This window comes from Theropithecus gelada, chromosome 6 (assembly GCF_003255815.1).
Source record: "Theropithecus gelada isolate Dixy chromosome 6, Tgel_1.0, whole genome shotgun sequence".
NCBI lineage: Eukaryota > Metazoa > Chordata > Mammalia > Primates > Cercopithecidae > Theropithecus > Theropithecus gelada.
Genome location: NC_037673.1, coordinates 138,602,291 through 138,623,246, shown reverse-complemented (window position 1 = coordinate 138,623,246; position 20,956 = coordinate 138,602,291). Strand labels below are relative to the sequence as shown.

Here is a 20,956-nt window from a genome sequence, read left to right as displayed (position 1 = left end):
CTCTGTCGCCCAGGCTGGAGTGCAGTGGCCGGATCTCAGCTCACTGCAAGCTCCGCCTCCCGGGTTTACGCCATTCTCCTGCCTCAGCCTCCCGAGTAGCTGGGACTACAGGCGCCCGCCACCTCGCCCGGCTAGTTTTTTGTATTTTTTAGTAGAGATGGGGTTTCACCGGGTTAGCCAGGATGGTCTTGATCTCCTGACCTTGTGATCCGCCCGTCTCGGCCTCCCAAAGTACTGGGATTACAGGCTTGAGCCACCGCGCCCGGCCTATCATTCTATTATGACTTTAGTAATTTTGGCATTTGATGGAGTTCAAACTCCTTACTGTGCCTATACAACACTTTTGATCCAGCCCTTGCCTACCTGAGCTCACACAGTTATTCTCAAGTTGTTTACTCCTTGGTTTTGTTGGTATAAATCTTCTACTAGCTTCCTGGAAAGAGATACACAGAAGTAAATATCGGCTCACTGCAACCTTCGCCCCCTGGGTTCAAGCAATTCTCCTGCCTCAGCCTTCCGAGTAGCTGGGATTATAGAGACGCATCACCACACCCAGCTAATTTTTGTATTTTTAGTGGAGATGGGGGTTTCACCATGTTGGCCAGGCTGGTCTCGAACTCCTGACCTCAGGTGATCTGCCTGCCTTGGCCTCCCAAAGTGCTGAGATTACAGATGTGAGCCACTGCGCCCTGCCTGTTCTCATATTCTGATTGTTTTGCTAGGTATAAAATTCTAGATTTTTTTTAGCTTCATTTTTTTGTTGTTACTACATTAATAAATGTACATGTTTTCAGGGTACATGTGATAATTTCATGTATTCATATAATCAGGTCAGGGTAATTGGGATATCCATCATCTTAAATGCTGATATTTTCTTTATGCTTAGAACATTCGATTATTTTCTTCTAGCTATTTTGAAATGTACAATTGGTTGATGTTAGCTATAGTTATCCTACTAATCTATTGAACACCAGGTCTTATTTCTTCCAAGTATATACTTACACCCATTAATCAACCACTGTCCCCTACCATTCCCAACCTCTAGATTATAAATTGTTCCTTGACACCACTTCTGCTCCTCAATAAACCTAGGCCTCTCCAGTGTCCAGGTCTTTAAACTACAAAGGTTTTTTTGTTTTGTTTTGTTTTGTTTTGGCAATTGAACACATATCCCCATCCTCACCCTTGCACCTGTATAGCTAACACTTCATTATTCTTTTTTTTCTTTTTTTTTTTGAGATGGAGTCTTGCTCTGTTGCCCAGGCTGGAGTGCAGTGGTACGACCTCCACTCACTGCAAACTCTGCCTCCTGGGTTCACACCATTCTTCTGCCTCAGCCTCCTGAGTAGCTGGGACTACAGGCGCCCACCATGCCCGGCTAATTTTTTTGTATTTTTAGTAGAGACAGGGTTTCACCGTGTTAGCCAGGACAGTCTTGATCTCCTGACCTCATGATCCACCCGCCTCAGCCTCCCAAAGTGCTGGGATTACAGGCGTGAGCCACCGCGCCTGGCCCACTTCATTATTCTTATCAGGGAAACTTCCCTTCCTGGCTACCTCTCCTTCCAAGGCTAGGTGGATATGCCCCCTAGGAGATCGCACAACACCTGGTTGTGTTGTGCGCTCATTTGTCATATCATTACCACCTGTTAACTTGTCTGTGCCCTCCACTCAATTGTGAACACGACAGCTGAAAATTCACAGCCGGGCCGGGCGCGGTGGCTCACGCCTGTAATCCCAGCACTTTGGGAGGCCGAGGCGGGCGGATCACAAGGTCAGGAGATCGAGACCACGGTGAAACCCCGTCTCTACTAAAAATACAAAAAATTAGCCGGGCGCGGTTGTGGGCGCCTGTAGTCCCAGCTACTCGGGAGGCTGAGGCGGGAGAATGGCGTGAACCCGGGAGGCGGAGCTTGCAGTGAGCCGAGATTGCGCCACTGCACTCCAGCCTGGGCGACAGAGCGAGACTCCGTCTCAAAAAAAAAAAAAAAAAAAAAAAAAGAAAATTCACAGCCATAGTGCCACTCAATAAATATTTATAGAACAAATAGGCCGGGCGCGGTGGCTCAAGCCTGTAATCCCAGCACTTTGGGAGGCCGAGACGGGCGGATCACAAGGTCAGGAGATCGAGACCATCCTGGCTAACACGGCGAAACCCCGTCTCTACTAAAAACACAAAAAATTAGCCGGGCGAGGTGGCGGCGCCTGTGGTCCCAGCTACTCGGGAGGCTGAGGCAGGAGAATGGCGGGAACCCGGGAGGCGGAGCTTGCAGTGAGCTGAGATCCGGCCACTGCACTCCAGCCTGGGAGACAGAGCAAGACTCCGTCTCAAAAAAAAAAAAATGAACAAATAAATAGAGGAATGGTCACAATACTATTTTTTATTAAAAGATACAATCTATAATAAAATGTTTGACAAATGCCCTTACCAGTTGGTGCATGCTCCAGACTTTAGGGTAGAGAATAGGATTGCTTTAGGGGGAAAAATGTCACTTTGATATTAGGAGCATAGAAAGAATTCTTATAAATTCTTGTTCTAGTCTTTACCATCTTGAGAAGAAGGGAGGTTTGGAATGAAAACTGAATTCATCAACCAGGCGTGGTGGCTCATGCCTGTAACCCCAGCACTTTGGGAGACTGAGGTGGGCGGATCACGAGGTCAGGAGATCGAGACCATCCTGGCCAACATGGTGAAACGCCGTCTCTACTAAAAATACAAAAATTAGCCGGGCGCAGTGGCTCAAGCCTGTAATCCCACACTTTGGGAGGCCAAGACGGGCGGATCACAAGGTCAGGAGATTGAGACCATCCTGGCTAACCCGGTGAAACCCCACCTCTACAAAAAAATACAAAAAAAAAAACCTAGCCGGGCAAGGTGGCGGGCGCCTGTAGTCCCAGCTACTTGGGAGGCTGAGGCAGGAGAATGGCGTAAACCCGGGAGGCGGAGCTTGCAGTGAGCTGAGATCCGGCCACTGCACTCCAGCCTGGGCGACAGAGCGAGACTCCATCTCAAAAAAAAAAAAAAAAAAAAAATTAGCTGGGCATGGTGGCACGCGCCTATAGTCCCAGCTACTTGGGAGGCTGAGTCAGGAGTATCACTTGAACCTGGGAAGCGGAGTGAGCCGAGATCACACACCTGGAGATCCTCACACCTTGAGCAGATGTCCCCAACTTTAAACTCCTGACCTCAGATCATCCACCCACCCATGCCTGTGCTGGGATTACAGGCATGAGCCACGGCACCCAGCCTTGGCTATTACTACAGTAGACAATTCAGTCCCTGTTTTTGGAGCTGAACTTTGGCCTTGATTTTGTTTTATTCGTTCTGTCACTGATCAGCCTGGCAAACAGTGATTTCCTGCCAGTCCCTGACTCTGTGACCACCCTGGATTGTTCAAAGTATAGTTCTGCAAGCAGTGGCTAGGGACAGTTTCCAATATGCAAGTTCATCTCGGACCCCACTTCATCATTCCTCCTACCCCCAGCACTCCGGGATGCTATGCTGAATTGTTTTGGTACCTTTGGTTTGCGAGCCTTCTTAAGCCTTTCTTTTTTCTACTGTATTATTATCATTGTATTATACAAGCAATAGATGCTCATTACTTTAAAAAATTTTAAAGTACAGAAGAGTGTAAAGTGAAGAGTAAATGTCTCACTCCCCACCCGAACCCCCATTCCTACTCTGGAAGTAAGCCAATTCAAGTTAGTGGCTTCTCTTGTGCATTTTCAAAAATCACCCATGGCTACACAGAAGCATATATACACTTCTGCATATACACATATGCACTGTTTCGTGCCTTGCTTTATTCTCTTAACAATCAGTCTTGAACACCTTTCTGTATCCACACCTAATAGATCCACCACACACTGCTTAATGACAGCGTAGCTTTCCTTTTTAGAGATCAGCCATTGTTGATTTCCTCCGTCCCCTACAGTTGGACACTTAGGTTGTTACTACTAAAACATTACGTTAAACATTCTTGTATACAGATCTCTGTGGACTCCTTCAGTTTTAAAATTATTTCATTGCCAAATTAGACCAGAATGACCAGAAGCATTTCTTTAAATGTGGTTCTACCTCCCGAGTTCTCCACCTATACACATTGTTCAGTGCCTGGGCCCACTGACTCACTCACTGGTCAGCAGCACAGCCACCTACCTCCTCATCTCAAAATAGAAGAAAGGTCACTGGTTGCTTCCTCATGATTCCACTCAATAGGTGTTCACAGAAGCCACATATCTCCCTTTCTCTGGAACCACAGGGGAAATCCTGGGCATTTGGGAATCGAATTTCAGAAACCGGTTGTGCTCTCAAGTGTACCCTTGAGGAAACCCCAGAGAAGGAAGGAAATGCGTTTTTGGTTCCTGAGACACAATCCCAGGTGTTTTCAGTGGTGCTGGGACAGGTGTGTGACAGCAAGGACAGTAGCTGAAATGGACTTCAGGTGGTGGCTGGGAGGAGAACACAGGCCTCTCATCAGCAGTGACGTGGCACTATTGTCCCAGCCCACATCCCTCCCCAGTGCCTGTCCTTTCTCAGGCCAAGGACAGGATGGGCGGGCAGGAACTGGGACTGCTTATCCCCAGCTGTCCTGACTCATCCACAACTCCAAGCAGCCACTGACTGTGGCCTGGGAGAAGCCTCAGGGGCCTGGGTAAAGACGGAGTTGGTAAAGGTGCCCCTGCTCTGTGTCCACATGGCTTATTATCACTCTGTGGCCTCCAGTGAGTTTCCGAACCATCCTAAGCTTCAGTTAGCCCATTTCCCCACTGGTATAAAAGCCACACCAATAGTCCCCATCTTAGACTGTCCTTGAGAGCAGGATGTACACCAAATGCTTAGCACAAGACATGGTGTTACATAAGCAGTCAATAAATATTTGGTATCTGCTTCACTGAGGTTTCCCTCTGGCCTAGCCTAGCATCCAACTAGGATGTAGGAGTAGGTGCTTAATTAGAATTTTTTTTTTTTTTTAAATAAATGACTGAATGAACAACCTCTTCCTTTCTGGAGGGCAGACAGGAAAATTGCAAAATGGCCCCCAAGGCCTCTCTAACTTCCTATGTCACCCCACTCTTTTCTTTATGGCTGTGGCAGATTAGTGACAATGTGGTTTGGTTTGTTTTTCTCTCAGCTCTTTCTTCTTTGCCTCCCTCCTCCTCCTCCTTCTCCCCCTTCTTTTCTCTCTCTCTCTCTCTCTGGCTTCCCAGGAGAAAAGATATTCTATTCTTCCTGGCTCGTCCTCAAGACCCAGTTGCATATGATGAACAAGTTCAGGGTCAGGGTCCTAGAATGCAGCCTTCACCTCAGAGTTTCTAAGGAGAAACCAAGTCCCAGAGCCATGGAATATTAGAGGAGTGAGGAAAAGAAGTGCATTGTATTCACTCAGTGAACCTCTACAGAGCATCTCCCACTTTGACTTCGGCGTCCCCTGTGCTCCTCACCATGCTGGTCTAGCCTCTGCCTCTACCGAGATGACTTCCTCATAGGTAATTCTCAGGGAGTGACCATTGCTAAGCCCCTCTTTCCTCCATTTTCACCCCTCACAACCTCTCTAAAATATTGAACACTTGATGTCCCTCTCCTAGCACCTTTCTCCTCCTTCAGCTTCTCTGGAGGACTCCCCTACTTTTTTTTTTTTTTTTTTTTGAGACAAGAGTCTTGCATGTCGCCCAGGCTGGAAGGCAGTGGCATGATCTCAGCCCACTGCAACCTCTGCCTCCCTGGTTCAAGCAATTCTTCTGCCTCAGCCTCCTGAGCAGCTGGGATTACAGGCACCCGCCAGCACGCCTAGCTAATTTTTTGTATTTTTAGTAGAGATGGGGTTTCACTATGTTGGCCAGGCTAGTCTTGAACTCCTGACCTTATGATCCACCCGCCTCAGCCTCCCAAAGTGCTGGGATTACAGGCGTGAGCCACTGCGGGATCCCCTTTTTTATCATCCTCCTTTCTCCCCTCTCGGTCTCTGCTTCTTGTCTCCTGTGATGAGCTGAACTGCATTCCCCCCAATTCATATGTTGAAGTTCTAGCCCCTGCCACCTCAGAATAGGACCATATTTGGAGATAGATCTTTAAAGAAGTAACTATGTAAAAATGAGGTCACCAGGGTGAGCCATAACCCAGTATGACTAGTGTCCTAATAGGAAGAAGAGGAAATTAGGACACAGAGCAAGGGGAGTCCATGTGAAGACACAGGGAGAAGACAGCCATCTCCCAAGCCAAGAAGCGCAGTCTCAGAAGACACCAATCCTGTCAACACCTTCATCTCAGACTTCTTGCCTCCAGAATTGAGAGAAAATACATTTCTGGTGTTTAAGCCACCCAGCCTGTGGTATTTTGTTATGGCAGCCCTAGTATTAAATGTGGATTTGAACCCAGTATGACCTAGCCTCAAAACTTTTTTTTTTTTTAGATGAAGTCTCACTCTGTCGTCTAGGCTGAAGTGCAGTGACATGATCTCAGCTCACTGCAACCTCCGCCTCCCAGGTTCAAGAGATTCTCCTGCCTCAGCCTCCCAAGTAGCTGGGATTACAGGTGCGTGCCACCACGCCCAGCTAATTTTTGTATTTTTAGTAGAGACGGGGTTTTGCCCAGTTGGCAGGCTGGTCTTGAACTCCTGATCTCAGGTGATCTGCCTGCCTCAGCCTCCCAAAGTGCTGGGATTACAGGCGTGAGCCACCATGCCCGGCCTCAAAACTCTTACACTACATCATTCTACTCCTCTTTCTCTCTGCAAAAATGTAAAGGAATTTGTTCAGTTTCTGATAGTATGCTGGCCATACTATCAGATGGCCTTCTGATTAAAAAAAAACACACACAAACAAACATTGAAATATCCTTTTTTTTTCCCCCAAAAATGCATTGCTGAACTGGCAAAAAAAGTAAGGAATATTCAGAGACCAACAAAATAAATGAAAAAGGGAATTCTGAAACATAGGTGAATGCACAAGACAGCTTTAGATTGAGGGTATTTGCTACAACTTGATGACTTGAAGCTTCCATTTTGATTAACATAGGAGGTGAGGGGGACAGGAGATAAAGTTCGTTGCACAAGGAGCTCTGCTGCCCAGGCTGGTCATGAAGTACTGGGCTCAAGCAATCCTCCTGCCTCAGGCTTCCCAAAGTGCTGGGATTACAGGTGTAAGCCACTGTGGCTAGAAGGAGTTCCTAATAGGAATAAACCCCAGTAAATATAGCTGTTAAAAGTAAATACAGGCCAAGTTGGGCATATCACTTGAGGTCAGGAGTTCGAGACCAGCCTGGCCAACGTGGTGAAACCCTGTCTCTACTAAAAATACAAAAATTACAGTGGGTCATGCCTGTAATCCCAGCACTTTGGGAGGCTGAGGCAGGTGAACCACGAGGTCAGGAGTTTGAGACCAGCCTGGACAACATGGTGAAACCCCGTCTTTACTAAAAATACAAAAATTAGCTGGGCGTGATGGCACTGGCCTGTAATCCCAGCTACTTGGGAGGCTGAGGCAGGAGGATCGCTTAAACTTGGGAAGCAGAGGTTGCAGTGAGCTGAAATTACGCCATTGCACTATAGCCTGGGTGACAGAGCAAGAATCTGTCTCAAAAAAAAAAAAAAAAAAAAAATTGTCAGACGTGGTGGCACACCCCTGTAATTGCAGCTACTTAGGAGGCTGAGGCAGGCGAATCGCTTGAACCTGGAAGGTGGAGGTTGCGGTGAGCCAAGATCACTGAAGGACTACGATTTCAACCCATAGCTCAAAGAAATGCCCACAAAGTTTCAGGAAACTTGAGCCTAAAGTTAAAATCACAAAATACGCACGAAATAAGGCAGTGTGAGTGAGAACCAGCAGAAACAACAGACAGCATCATCAGACCCACAAAAATATGAGATATAGAAATGATCAAGCACAGAATATAAATAGGTATATTTACTATATTTTAAGAAGTAAATGTGAGGCTTAAATAAATGAGACAGGAGCAAAAGGCTGTAAAATAACTAAGCCAAATTGGAAAAAACAAAACAAAACAAAAAAATGTACGGTGGTTTAAATAGCAGACTAACAGACTAAACACTTTTTGTTTTTGGTTTTTTGAGACAAGGTCTTACTCTGTTGCCCAGGCTGGAGTGCAGTGGTGTGACCATGACTCACTGCAGCCTTACCTCCCAGGCTCAAGCAATCCTCCCATCTCAGCCTCCTGAGTAGCTGGAACCACAGCTGCATGCCACCATGACCAGTTAATTTTTAAATTTTTTGTAGAGATGGGGTTCTCGCTATGTTGCTCAAGCTGGTCTTGAACTCCTGGGTTCAAGCAATCCTCCTGCCTCAGCTTCCCAAAGTGCTGGGCTTACAGGGTGAGCCACCAGGCCCAGCCTAAACACTGTTAAAGGCAGAATTCATTTACTGGAAGATGGATCTGCAGAAATCTAGAATGTGACCCAGACACACAAAGAGATTTAAAAAATACAAAGAGCAACATATGTGACATTGGAAAATGATAGGTTCCAATACATACTTGTATTTAATAAAGAAAACAATAAGGAAGAGGAAGTATTTATATAGAATAGGACAGAGGCTAGAGTGAGATAAGTGATATGTGTAGACTACTAAATTTAATGTAGACACTCACTCTCAGGTCCAACCTTATATTTACACAAGCTCCATAATGAGAACATCCTTAAATTTTGTGCCCTAGGTTCGCACTAGTTATGGCCTTGATAATTTTTCCAAATTGTTGTAAAACACCAAACTCTGGGTCCAGAAATTCCAAGAAGGATAAAGAAAAATAAATTCACATCTAGATATATTACAGTGAAACAGCAGAGGGCCTGTGACAAATGCACATCACTTTTTTTTTTTTTTAAGATAAGATCTTGCTTTGTCCCTCAGGCTGGACTGCAGTGATGGGATCACAGCTCACTGTAGCCTCAAACTCCTGGGCTCAAGGAATCCTCCCACCTCAGCCTCTTTTTTTTTTTTTTCCTGGATGGAGTCTGGTTCTATTGCCCAGGCTGGAGTGCACTGGCATGATCTCGGTTCACTGCAATCTCTGCCTCCTAGGTTCAAGTGATTCCCCTGCCTCAGCTTCCCGAGTAGCTGGGATTACAGGTGCCCACCACCATGCCCAGCTAATTTTTATATTTTTAGTAGAGACGGGGTTTCATGTTGGCCAGGCTGGTCTCGAACTCCTGACCTCTGGTGATCCGCCCACCTTGGCTTCCCAATGTTCTGGGATTACAGGCGTGAGCCACCGTGCCTGGCCCACCTCAGCCTCTTGAGTAGTTGGGACCACAGATGCATCCCACTATGCCCAGTCAATTTTTATTTTTTGTAGAAACAGGGTCTTGATATGCTGTCCAGGTTGGTTGGAACTCCTAGGCTCAAGCAGTCCTGCCTTGGCCTCCCAAAGTGCTGGGATTACAGCCATGTGCCACTGTGCCTAGCCCAGATGAATTTTTATTTTTATTTTATTTTATTTTTTGAGATGGGGTCTCACTCGGTCACGCAGGCTAGAGTGTCGTGGTGTGATCTCAGCTTACTGCAACCTCCACCTCCCGGGCTCAAGCGATCCTTTCTGCCTCAGCCTCCTGAGTAGCTGGGACTACAGACAAGAGCCACTACAACCTGGCTAATTTTGGTATTTTTTGTAGAGATGGGCTTTCATCATGTCGTCCAGGCTGGTCTCAAACTCCTGGACCCAAGCAATCCTCCTACCTCAGCCTCCCAAAGTGCTGCGAACCACCGTGCCCAGCCCAGATCAATTTTTAAAAAGATACAATTAGACTCACTACATACTTCTTAGCAGGCACAATGGAAGCTGGAATTCAGCAGAGCGGTATTTTCCTCATTGTGCTGAAACAAAACAACTAGCGACCAAGAATTCTATTCAAGAATTCAAATATGAAGATGAAATAAAGTCATTTTCAACCCAATAAAAACTGATAGAATTTACTACCAACAGACTCTTACTAAAGGAAATTCTAAACAATGAATTTCAGGCAGAAGGATGTCAGTCTTAGATATATGCTCTTATAACAAGGAACAGTGAAAAAAGAGATTGGAAGCTCTGTGAGTAAATGTGAGTAACAATCTGACTGTATAAAGAAACACTAATACTGTCTAATCTGGCTTGAGGGAAGAAAAAAAAAGAATGAAAACACCGGACTACAGAATATAAACGTGTATGTGTTGAGGTAAAGGGAGACAGCAGAGATTGAAGTTAATGCAATTTAAGGTCCTTGTATTCAGGTTTTTTTTTTTTTTTTTTTTTTTTTTTTTTTTGGCAGTGGTGGGGATGGAGTCTTGCTCTGTCACTCAGGTTGGAGTGTAGGGGTGTGATCTCAGCTCACTGTAACCTCAGGCTCCTGGGTTCAAGCCATTCTCCTGCCTCAGCTTCCCAAGTAGCTGGGATTACAGGCACGTGCCACCACACCCAGCTAATTTTTGTATTTTTAGTAGAGACGGGGTTTCAACATGTTGGCCAGGCTGGTCTTGAACTCCTGACCTCAGGTGATCTCCTTCCTGGATGGCCTCCCAAAGTGCTAGGATTACAGGCATGAGCCACTGCACCTGGCCAGGTCCTTGTATTCTTTAGGAGGATAGAAACTGTGATTGATTTTTTTTTTTTTTTTTTCAGACAGGGTCTCTGTCACCCAGGCTGAAGTGCAGCAGCATGATCTGGGCTCACTGCAACCTCTGCCTCCCAGGTTGAAGCAATTTTCCTGCCTCAGCCTCCCAAGTAGCTGTGACTACAGGCACCTGCCAACACACCCGGCTAATTTTTGTATTTTTAGTAGAGACGGGGTTTCACCAGGTTGGCCAGGCTGGTCTCGAACTCTTGACCTCAAGTGATCTACCCACCTCTGCCTCATAAAGTGCTGGGATTACAGGTATGAGCCACCACCACGCCCGGCCTATGATTAACTTTTAAATATCTAGAGGATCCACTAAAAGAAGAGATGGAGAGACTGTAACTTCCTAGGCAATGGGAAAAAAAGAGATGATTAAAAAAAAAAAAAAAAAAAAAAGCCCAATCCATAAGACAGGAAAGTAGAAAGAAACACAAAAATAAAAACCACGACAAAGAGTAGAAAGAAATCTGACTAATGTGATAATTTTCAATATTCATATTAATACAAGCAAACTGAAATGTACTCCACTGTAGTGAAAATAGTGAAAAGACAAAGCTTGTCCGACTTGCTAGGAAACAAAATCCAGTAATACATTTGTATCACAAGCAAAACAAAGGAGTTAGGGTAAATGACTGCTAAACTTTCCTCTTGCTTTTTCCAGCCTATATAATTTCTCCATAAAGTCAAGCAGAACAAATGTGGTCATTTGAGGAGAGGTCATTTGATAAAGAAACTATTTGCAAACATAATAGACATACTTCGCAGAGTGTAGGGAAACTACAGGGATGGTGCAGCACCCTGGAACCAGGAACAATAGGGTTCCACTATCACTCCTAGAACTGAAGGGGCAGCATGTGGATGGGCAGTTACCAGAACCCATTGCGGTCCTTGCAAGCCATTCTTCACTCTGTGGCCAGAATGAGCTTTTCAAAATGCAAATTAGATCTTGTCATCCCCTAACACAAATACTTACACACATATCCACAGCTTCAAGTCCTTTAATAGCATCCCATTGTCCTCGAGAAGCATAAAAGTGCAGATCCTTGAGAGAGCCTCCAAAGCCTTTCGTGATCTATCCTCAGCATGGGCCCTGTCCCCCATATTTCTAGCTCCTCCTGGGACCAGGGTCCACCTCATTTTCCGTCCTGTAGTCACACTGGTGATTTTGCATTTCCTTGCATTCACCATGATCCCTCCAGCCTCAAGACCTTTGCATATGCTGTCTTCTGCCTGGAATACTTCTCACTCCACCCTCCAAACCCCACTTAACACCACTCATCTTTTAGCTCTGAGCTGAAATGTCGCTTACTAGAGAAACTTTTCCAACCCTGTCCTCGTTATATACCTTTAGAACATTACTGCCTCTCCTACAGAAGACTTATTGTTGTTGTCATTTTCTACTTATATTTATGCAATTAATTTTTCTTTTTTTTTTTTTTTTTTTTTTTTTTTTTAGAGGGGGGGTCTCGCCCTTTTCCCCGCGCGGGGGGGGTGGCCGGATCTCAGCTCACTGCAAGCTCCGCCTCCCGGGTTCAGGCCATTCTCCTGCCTCCGCCTCCCGAGTAGCTGGGACTACAGGCGTCCGCCACCCCGGCTGGCTAGTTTTTTGTATTTTTTAGTAGAGACGGGGTTTCACCGTGTTAACCAGGATGGTCTCGATCTCCTGACCTCGTGATCCGCCCGTCTCGGCCTCCCAAAGTGCTGGGATTACAGGCTTGAGCCACCGTGCCCGGCCTAATTTTTCTTTTTTTTAGAGACAAGATCCTGTTCTGTCACCCAGGCTGGAGTGCAGTAGCACAATCATGGTTCACCGCAGCCCTGAACTCCTGGGCTCAAGGGATCCTCCTGCTTCAGCCTCCCAAGTAGGTGGGACTACAGGCGCACACCACCACGCCTGGCTAATTTTTAATTTTTTGTAGAGATGAGGTCTTGCTATGTTGCCAAAGTGCTAGGGTTAGAGATGTGAACCACCACACCTGACCATATTTGTGCAATTATTTGACGCATGTATGTCCCACTAGATTGGAAGCTCCATGAGGGTGAGAATGGCACCCTTTTTGCTCACTGCTATACAGTGGCTGGCACCTAGCAGAAGCTCAGTAAATACTGATGAATGAAGGAATGAAAAATCCTCACCAGGTGTAAAGCACTTTGTCCCGAAACAAATACTATATACCCCAAGAAGCTTATCCCAGTTTCATTACACAGCTTGCATTCATTCATTCACATTATTTATTTTGTAGAGACAAGGTCTTGCTATGTTGTCCAGGCTGGTTTTGAACCCCTGGGCTTAAGCGATCTTCTCACCTAGGCCTCGCAAAGTTCTGTGATTGCAGGTGTGAGCCACTGTGCCCACATATTATTCACTTTCCATTTCTCTGGGTCAGAGAGAATTAAGGGCAGCTTCCTTCAAGAGCCTCTCTGAAACATAAAAACAGCCCCTGGGCTTTTCATGACATGAACATGGTGGGAGAACTTCCAAGTCAGCGATGGCAGGTTCGCCAGGCGTCCCAGCAAACCTGGTGGGCACTCAAGGCGGAGGACAGGGAGCCCCTCCCCATCTGGGCCCATCAGACCCAGAGCAAAGGCAGCTGGATTGAACAATCAATCAGGAGCCTTTTCAAGGATCCTAAATGGTGGCTGGGGCCATAGGCCATGGCACCTAAGTGACTGAGTTCCAGGCATTTTGGCAAAGTGGGGCTGAAGGAGTTTAGTTGGTTCCAGATGATTGCTACCATAGAGAAACCCTCAGCTTTAAAATTCACACTTGGGAAAAGGACCAAAAGCATTTCCTTTGATTAACAAAATCTGCATCCTGTTCTCTGATTTGATTGGCTTTACACGTGGATGGTAATGACTATGCCTTGGCTTCCTATCCTTAAAGAGGATGAAGATTTTTTAGGCTCTTTAAAGGCATCGATAATAACAATATTAGCAGTAAGCTGGGCATGGTGGCTCACGCCTGTAATCCCAGCATTCTGGGGGGCCGAGGCAGGCGGATCACGAGGTCAGCAGATCGAGACCATCCTGGTTAACATGGTAATACCCCATTTCTACTAAAAATACAAAAAATTAGCTGAGTGTATGTGGTTGCACGCGCCTATAGTCCTAGCTACTCCGGAGGCCGAGGTGGGAGAATCGCTTGAACCAGTGAGGCGGTGTTGTAGTGACTGCACTCCAGCCTGGGCGACAGAGCAAGACTCAGTCTCAAAAAACAAAAAACAATAAAAAACAATAATAACAGCAGCAACTAACATATACTGAACATCACTCTGTGCCAGACTCTGTGCTAAGTTCTCGATTTTATATTTATATATATATAAAATCTCTTTTAAATCTTTGTGGAAATCAGCTCATATTGGTCCCCTGCCTAAAACCGTTCAGTGATTTTTCATCGATCTTAAAATGCAAACTATTAACCACGGCCTTCAAGTCCCTTATGACCTGGCTCTTCTACTGCGTTTCTCAAACAGCCCTCTCCCTTGGCTAGTTAGCTCCAGCAAAATGAACCTTCCTTCTGCTCCTTACATACACCAGGCTTGTTTCTGCCTCAGGCCCTTGCACCAGCTAGCCTTTCTGTGTAAAGCACTGTTCCTTCATTTGAGTCTCAGCTCAGCCATCACCTCCCTGATTTCCCTACCACCCTCACCTCATTGCTTGACCACAGCCCCCTGATACCTCCAGAGCATGTATCACTATCTGAAATGATCTTAATTATTTAACTACCATCCCTCTCCCCTAAATAGAATGTACATTCCATGAGAGCAAAGCCTTATCTGTCTTATTCACTTCTGAATTCTCAGTGCCCGAAACAGAGTCCAGTAGACATTCCATAAACATTCTCAAACAAAGGAATGGGTTGAAGACCCAATGAGATGAGCGCTCCCATATTTACACTATTTGACAAAGGACCTGAAGCTTAGTGACATTAGGTGACTTGCCTGAAGTCACAGAGGTAGTAGATAGGTAGAGATGAGTGAGAATCTAATCCAAGCCTAGCTGACTCCAAGACTTGCACGCTTAATCACTACACAAATGGAGATTCATCCGATGAGTCGTGACTCAAGGTTTGGTCAGGCTGATGTCAAACTTCTGACCTCAGGTGATCCGCCCACCTTTACCTCCCAAAGTGCTGGGATTACAGGCGTGAGCCACCGCGCCCAGTGGATGTTTAAATTTTATATGCTCCCCTCATTAGACTAAGCTATTTGAGAGCAAGGGATTCCTCTAACTCATTCATTGCTGTGTCCTTGGGGTCTAGCATGGTGCCTGGTATCTAGAAGGGGCTTAAATATTGGTTGAATGAATGAATGACCAAATGAAGTGGCATGAATGGAGGCCAGAGTAGTAAAGGTGGCCCAAAACACAAATGTCAAGTCAGAAAGAGGCCCAGCCTCCATCTCTCCCATGCAGTGTGAAAGCCAAGATCAGGCCTCCAGAAAGTCGCTGATCTAGATAAGTCCAGATGGGCATTCCTTATCCCTGTGCTTCTCCTGAGGGTCCCACTCTTTTATATAAAGGACACAGACACTTATGAGGTGTTTACTGAACCACCCTATGGGTTGGAATCATCATGCCCATTATATAAACAAGACTGAGGCTCTAAGTGATCAGTAACTTGCCTAAGATCTCTAAACAAACTAAGTGGCAGTACCCTGGGCCAAGTCCGTTTATGGAGTTCCCAAAGCCAGAGTTTGCCAACCACTGACACATCTGAGTGTTCAAGGTTACTAGGGAATTTCTGTGATTTGCAAGCAAGGACTAAGGGGGTTACTCTTGGCCACTGATGGGTTATGGGGGTTTTCTGTTTTGTTTTGTTTTATTCTTCATATTCACTGCTCACAATGGCTGTTCTGGATTTAGCTCTCACATCTGAAATGGACAGTGTGCTTGCATTTAAATGTGAATTTCAACAAATGCAAATTTGAACTGTGCCATAGAAATTCATGAGTGAAAACCAGGGGTCTTGGAGGAAGGGCAGGGAAAAGGAAACTAGTGACCTGTGTTACCATAGCCAAGTTCAAATCTTTAAAATTTCCCTGTTACACAAAACAACTAGAAGACCACAAAAATAGCTACGCACCTGGCTCTGAGCTAAGTTACTTGAAAAGCATCATGCCATTTAGTGCTTACAGCAACCCTCTAAGTAGATGCTATGTATATTCCCTTCCTACAGTCAAGGCTTGAAGAGATTAAGAATTATGCCAAGTCACCAAGTGTTTAACATGTCCCCCCCCTTATAAAGATTCAAGAGAACCAACAGCATACACATTCAGCATTATATCACACTACCTGCTACCACTGAAACTCTTCAAACATATCTTGGTCTTGGTTAAAATCAACCCTTTGGTCAACTATTTAAGGTAGCCAACCACACAATTAAAAACACTTTTTTTTTTTTTTTTTTTTGAGACAGGATCTCACTCTGTCACCCAGGCTGGAGTGCAGTGGTGCCATCTTGGCTCACTGCAGCCTCGACTTCCCACGCTCAGGTGATTCTCCCACCTCCACCTCCCAAGTACCTGGGACTACAGGCATGCACCACCATGCCTGACTAACTTTTTGTATTTTTAGCAGAGACAGAGTTTCACCATGTTGCCCAGGCTGTTCTTGGACTCCTGGACTCAAGCAATCTGCCAGCCTCAGCCTCCCAGTGTGTTGGGATTACAGGCATGAGCCATCGTGCCCAACCTCAAAATGCTTTTGTCCTGCAAAAACTGTTCTAGTTAAAATATTGATGACAACTGCAGTATAATTGTTTTAACTTTGTTAGTAAAGACTTTAAAATTTTTTTTAGATTGCTTTTCTCTGAGTTCTTGATGCACCCAGATAAATGAGCTTCTCTTGAAATTCTAATTATTTACATCAGAACAACTGTATATGTTGAATAATCATCTAATATGTATTAGTTCAATCACGGCTTACTGCAGCCCCAATATCCCTGGCTCAAGCTATCCTCCCACCTTAGCCTCCTGAGTAGCTGGGACCACAGGCATGTACCACTACACCCAGCTTTGTTTTTGCTTTTTTTTTCTGTAGAGTTGGGGGGGGGGTCTCCTTAAGCTGCCCAGGCTGGTCTTGAACTCCTTGGCTCAGGTGATCCTCCTGCCACCCAAAGCACTGGGATTACAGGCATGAGCTATCATGCCTGGCTCAGGCACTGTTCTAAGTGCCTTATGTTCAATACCGCATTCAAGCTCCGCTCTTTGTGGTAAGTACTACTATCAGTTTTCATATTATAGATGGGGAAACTGAGGCACATAAAGTCTGAATAACTTGTTTGAGACTATGGAGCATGTAAGGGCAGGATTTAACCCTAGCAATCTGTGGGCAGTGCCTGTCCATCTGTCTTTCAAGCTGTTCAGCCCCAAAGCTGAAACAGCTGAAACGCTGAACCAGAAAGCTTAGGAGGTAGTGCCAGGACAGAGTTCTAACCTCTTGTTCTGACACATCCTCTCTTCCTCAAAAGACTAGGGTCCTCAAGGCTCCTTCCTGGTTCTGGGCCTTCTACCACTGAGCTTAGTCTGGCTGAGTCTGTATTCTACAGATCTGAGCTCTGGGGAACTTTCTTGAGGGCCTCAGGCTGTGCCCCCCTCCTTTGCTCTCTGTACTTTGTATGCACTGCTGATGTTAACTGTAATTAAGTGATTCTTTGATCAATTATTTGTTTAATGTCTATCTCCCAAACTTGACTATAAATGGTAGCAGTCCAGAATTTCTACATAGGTGGAAGAAGATAATCTGTTTGGGTAGGGGGGCCTTTGCTTCCATTGCTTAACACTTACTAAGGTTGAGAAATGTCAATTGAACACACACAAATGAATGGGGGTTCTGATGGAGATTGCAGGAAGAAAGCACATGCCATCCTCATCTCTCCATGCCCTCCCTGTGGCATCACCACTGACTGTAAGCCCTATAAGAGCAAAATTTGTATCTGTCCCTTTTCTCACTATAACTGTTAACAGCTGACACTATGCCTGACACGAGAAGTGTGTCACAAAAATAACACACAAAAAAATAACAATTTTTTGTGGAATAAAATTTTAAAATGGAGGCTTGAACTTCTGCTCTGCAAAAGAGAGGTGACAAAATCAAGACCCAGCTTTTTGAAAAAATTTTACATATGAAAACATGCTGCACATAGGACTGGCACACAGTAAGTGCTCCAGAAGTGACTGTCATTGAATTGGAATTCCTGCCTCTCCTCAATCACACTAACTCATCTTCCAGGTCCTAGCAAGGCTAGGAGATTAATAAAAGACCAAAGCTCAGAACTGGACCTACTCTACTCCCCTGGCCACAATCTGACGGGAGTGAGGATGTTTTTATTGGAGTCAGGATAAAAGATTGTCATTAGCCCTGGCAGGAATGCAAAGTTGTTAGGATGTGCCTCTAGCAGAAAAGTTATACCTGGGGAGGACATAGAGTAGCTTTGGAATGAACAGAATCAGATGAAATAGAAAAATAAATCCAGCACAGGCCTACCGGCCACCCAACCCTAAAGAAGGAATATGTCTTCACCCTGCAATGGAGCAAATGCTTTGCATTCCCCAACCACCTTTCATTCTGTCCCCTCACCCCCTAAATTGTGGCCCCAGGGCTGCTGGAGAGGTTTAAAACACAAATCAGAATGTGTCAGACCTTGCTTAAAATCCTTAATAGGATGACATCTGAATTCCTCACCAGGCTGACTTCAAACTTGCTCATAAAGCTGTGGCCACAGAGGCCTTCTGTCAGTGCCTCCAATATGCCAGGCTTTTCCCACACACGGCCTCCACCCATGCTCCCGCTGCCTGAGATTTTCTCCAATCCTCCCTCAGATTCACTTCTCAGTCTTCAGGTCTCAACTCACAACTAGAAGCCGCCCTCTCAGAGGCATTCCCTGATGACCAAATCAGAATCAGCTCCTTCCACCATCCCCCACCTCCCCGGCAAGCAACATACCCCAGAGAAAGCTCATTTCCCTCCTAGCACTTATAACCTCATGTTGCAGTCTGTCTTTTCAAAACACTGTGCGCTTCGCAAGGGCAGGGAGGGCTGTCTGTCCCTCACCACTGAGTCTCAGGAGTCAGGGCAGGCCCCACTACAGAATCGATCAAGGAATGAATGTATGAATGAATGAATGAATTTTTCATAACTGCTGCTCCAAACCATTCCTCAGCTTACGTTCCAAGCACAACCAGAATATGACCTCCAAAGCCCTCCTAGACATTCTGAATCTCGCTGTACTTAAATAAGCATCAGAGGCCCCTCCCAGCTCAAGACTGGGAGCTCCTCCTTCTCCCCAACAGACTGGGGTCTCCTTGAATTCTCTTTCAGGGAAGCTGAGAAAGACTATGAAATGTAATCCTGTCTGTCTCTTGAGTTTCTCTAATAAAGAAAAACAGGACAGCAAACCCCCTCCCCCCCCCGCTCCTCCAATCCTCCTATTCTGCCATAGATTTAAGATTTATCTATTCCCATCCTTCTAATTGTTTCAGCAAGGGCCATGGGTGAGCACCAGCTGGAAAATTACTGCTTCAACTTTCATTGTTTGAAATGCTTAACTGACATGCAAGAAACAGGATTTTAGGTCTGTGATGCTGAGAAGGGTTGGTAGCAAAGTAGAGCCAGGTTGCAAAGATCTAGAAAATCTGTGCTACAATTTACTAGCTCTTCCCGGTGCAGTTTGGCCTCAGTTTCTAGAGCTGACAGAGAGAGCGAAACTGAACTTCAACACCCTTACAGGGAAGTCCTGGACAGCTGCACCCATTGTTCTGGCCGAGAGTTCTCTTGCTCTTAGAGAGAAGTCTCGCCCCTGAAAGGAAGGCTGAGGTTCCCTAGGGGAGTCTGCTGTGCCCTCAGGAGCTGGGTAAGTACACGGAGAGGTGAGTCCGAACGGTGAGAAGACATTTTAGACTAGGACTCGGTGACCTTGGGCTGCCTGTCTAGAGTCCCAGTCCCAGTCCCAGTCCCAGCCCTAGGCCAGACTTCAGCCCTAGGCTGGGAGCCTTTCATTGGTTCCTCTGACAACAGCCAAGCACAATCCTATAGTGGCGTAGGAGGAAAAAGACTGCCACACAATCTCCCCGTGAGGCCAGAACAGCGGCAAGACAGACGTTACAAGGGACTCAGGGCCAAGCCTCTGCTCTTATCTACGCATCAAAGCCACCCCCTGCCCCGGACTTCCCGGAGGCTACAGGCTCCTCCGTTCCAGGGAGGAGCAAGGCCTGCCGCGAGGGCTCTCCGCCTTCCTGGAGTCAGGCCTAATGGCGGGGTCTTTTCTTTTCACCGGCTTCAGCAGATCCTCACCCCCGCCCCCCAACGCCACCATCATTAACAGCAAAGAAAGGATCCCCAGCCATTTCCATTTCCTCTGCGGCTCAAGAGCCCCGTTGTTATTTAATCCTGAGGCCACCCCGGCAGCATCCTCGGCGCGGCCGGCTCCACCCATCCACCTGGCCAGTTCTCGGCCGCTCCCACTTCCCCGGAGGGGAGGCTGGCGAGAGGTGGGGGATATTGGGGAAAGGCGCCTACAACAGCAAAGGGCCGTGGGCCTTCGGTGGACCGAGGCTCCTCAGGCCAGCGTCCTGTGAGGGCTAGGAAACCGACTGGGACAGAGAGAGGACACCTAGCTAGGGCGGCAGAGGGCGGGCAGACGCCCGGGCACTGCGGACATTGCACTGGGGCGGGGGGAACGCTGGGAGGCGAGGGCCAGGCTTCCTCTGGCTGAATTGCCAGAATCGCCCCGGGGGCTACTGGAGCCGGAAGAGGCCTGGGCCCAGTCACTGTCTACACCCAAGACATGGGGGGAGGGGCGGCCAGCACTCACGAGAGATTCAGCCTCAGGAAAAGGAATCAGATTCACTCACCAATCCCCACCCCACCCTTTGATACGGATGATGGACATTTTCTTAATATTTGGTAAACGCAGCTTCAAGATCCCTCTCGCCTGGCGTCTCTGGTCTAGAGCAAGAGAAGGCCCCCAGTAGGGGTCGTCCAGCCCCCTCTTTTGACTGCTTGCGGGAGGCAGAGATCCCCAGATCTAGGTATGTCCTCCCCCACCCTGCTCTCATCCCGGGATCCGGAGGCCGCAGCGCCCCCCGCCCCCCAGCGACACTGACGGTTCCTGCCCAGGCCCGCAGTGGCGTGAAGGTGGCCTTTACCTCCTCTCGCAGGCTGGGAGGGGGTGCAGCCCGCGCAGCTGGCCCAGCTGCAGCAGTCGCCGCCGCCCTCCATTCATTAAAAAAAAAAAAGGCAATAACAACCTCCACTGGAACCTCCACCCCTCTTTGTAAAAGAACGACGGCTCCTGGTGGAGCTTGAGCCAGTCCCAGCAATCACGGGTTAAGATCTTTTCCCGCCCCCCA

General features: G+C 46.7%; 1 long non-coding RNA gene across 1 annotated transcript in view; it reads right to left on the bottom strand.

Moving 5' to 3' along the window:
• Positions 1 to 20,852, bottom strand: part of LOC112626836 — a 27,621-nt gene extending 6,769 nt beyond the window's left edge. The window contains exons 1-2 of the long non-coding RNA XR_003119965.1: positions 20,753 to 20,852; positions 364 to 433 (exon numbers count right to left, since the gene is read on the bottom strand). This is a non-coding gene — a long non-coding RNA (uncharacterized LOC112626836). The remainder of the gene's footprint in view (positions 1 to 363; positions 434 to 20,752) is intronic.
• Positions 20,853 to 20,956: the final 104 nt, after the last annotated feature.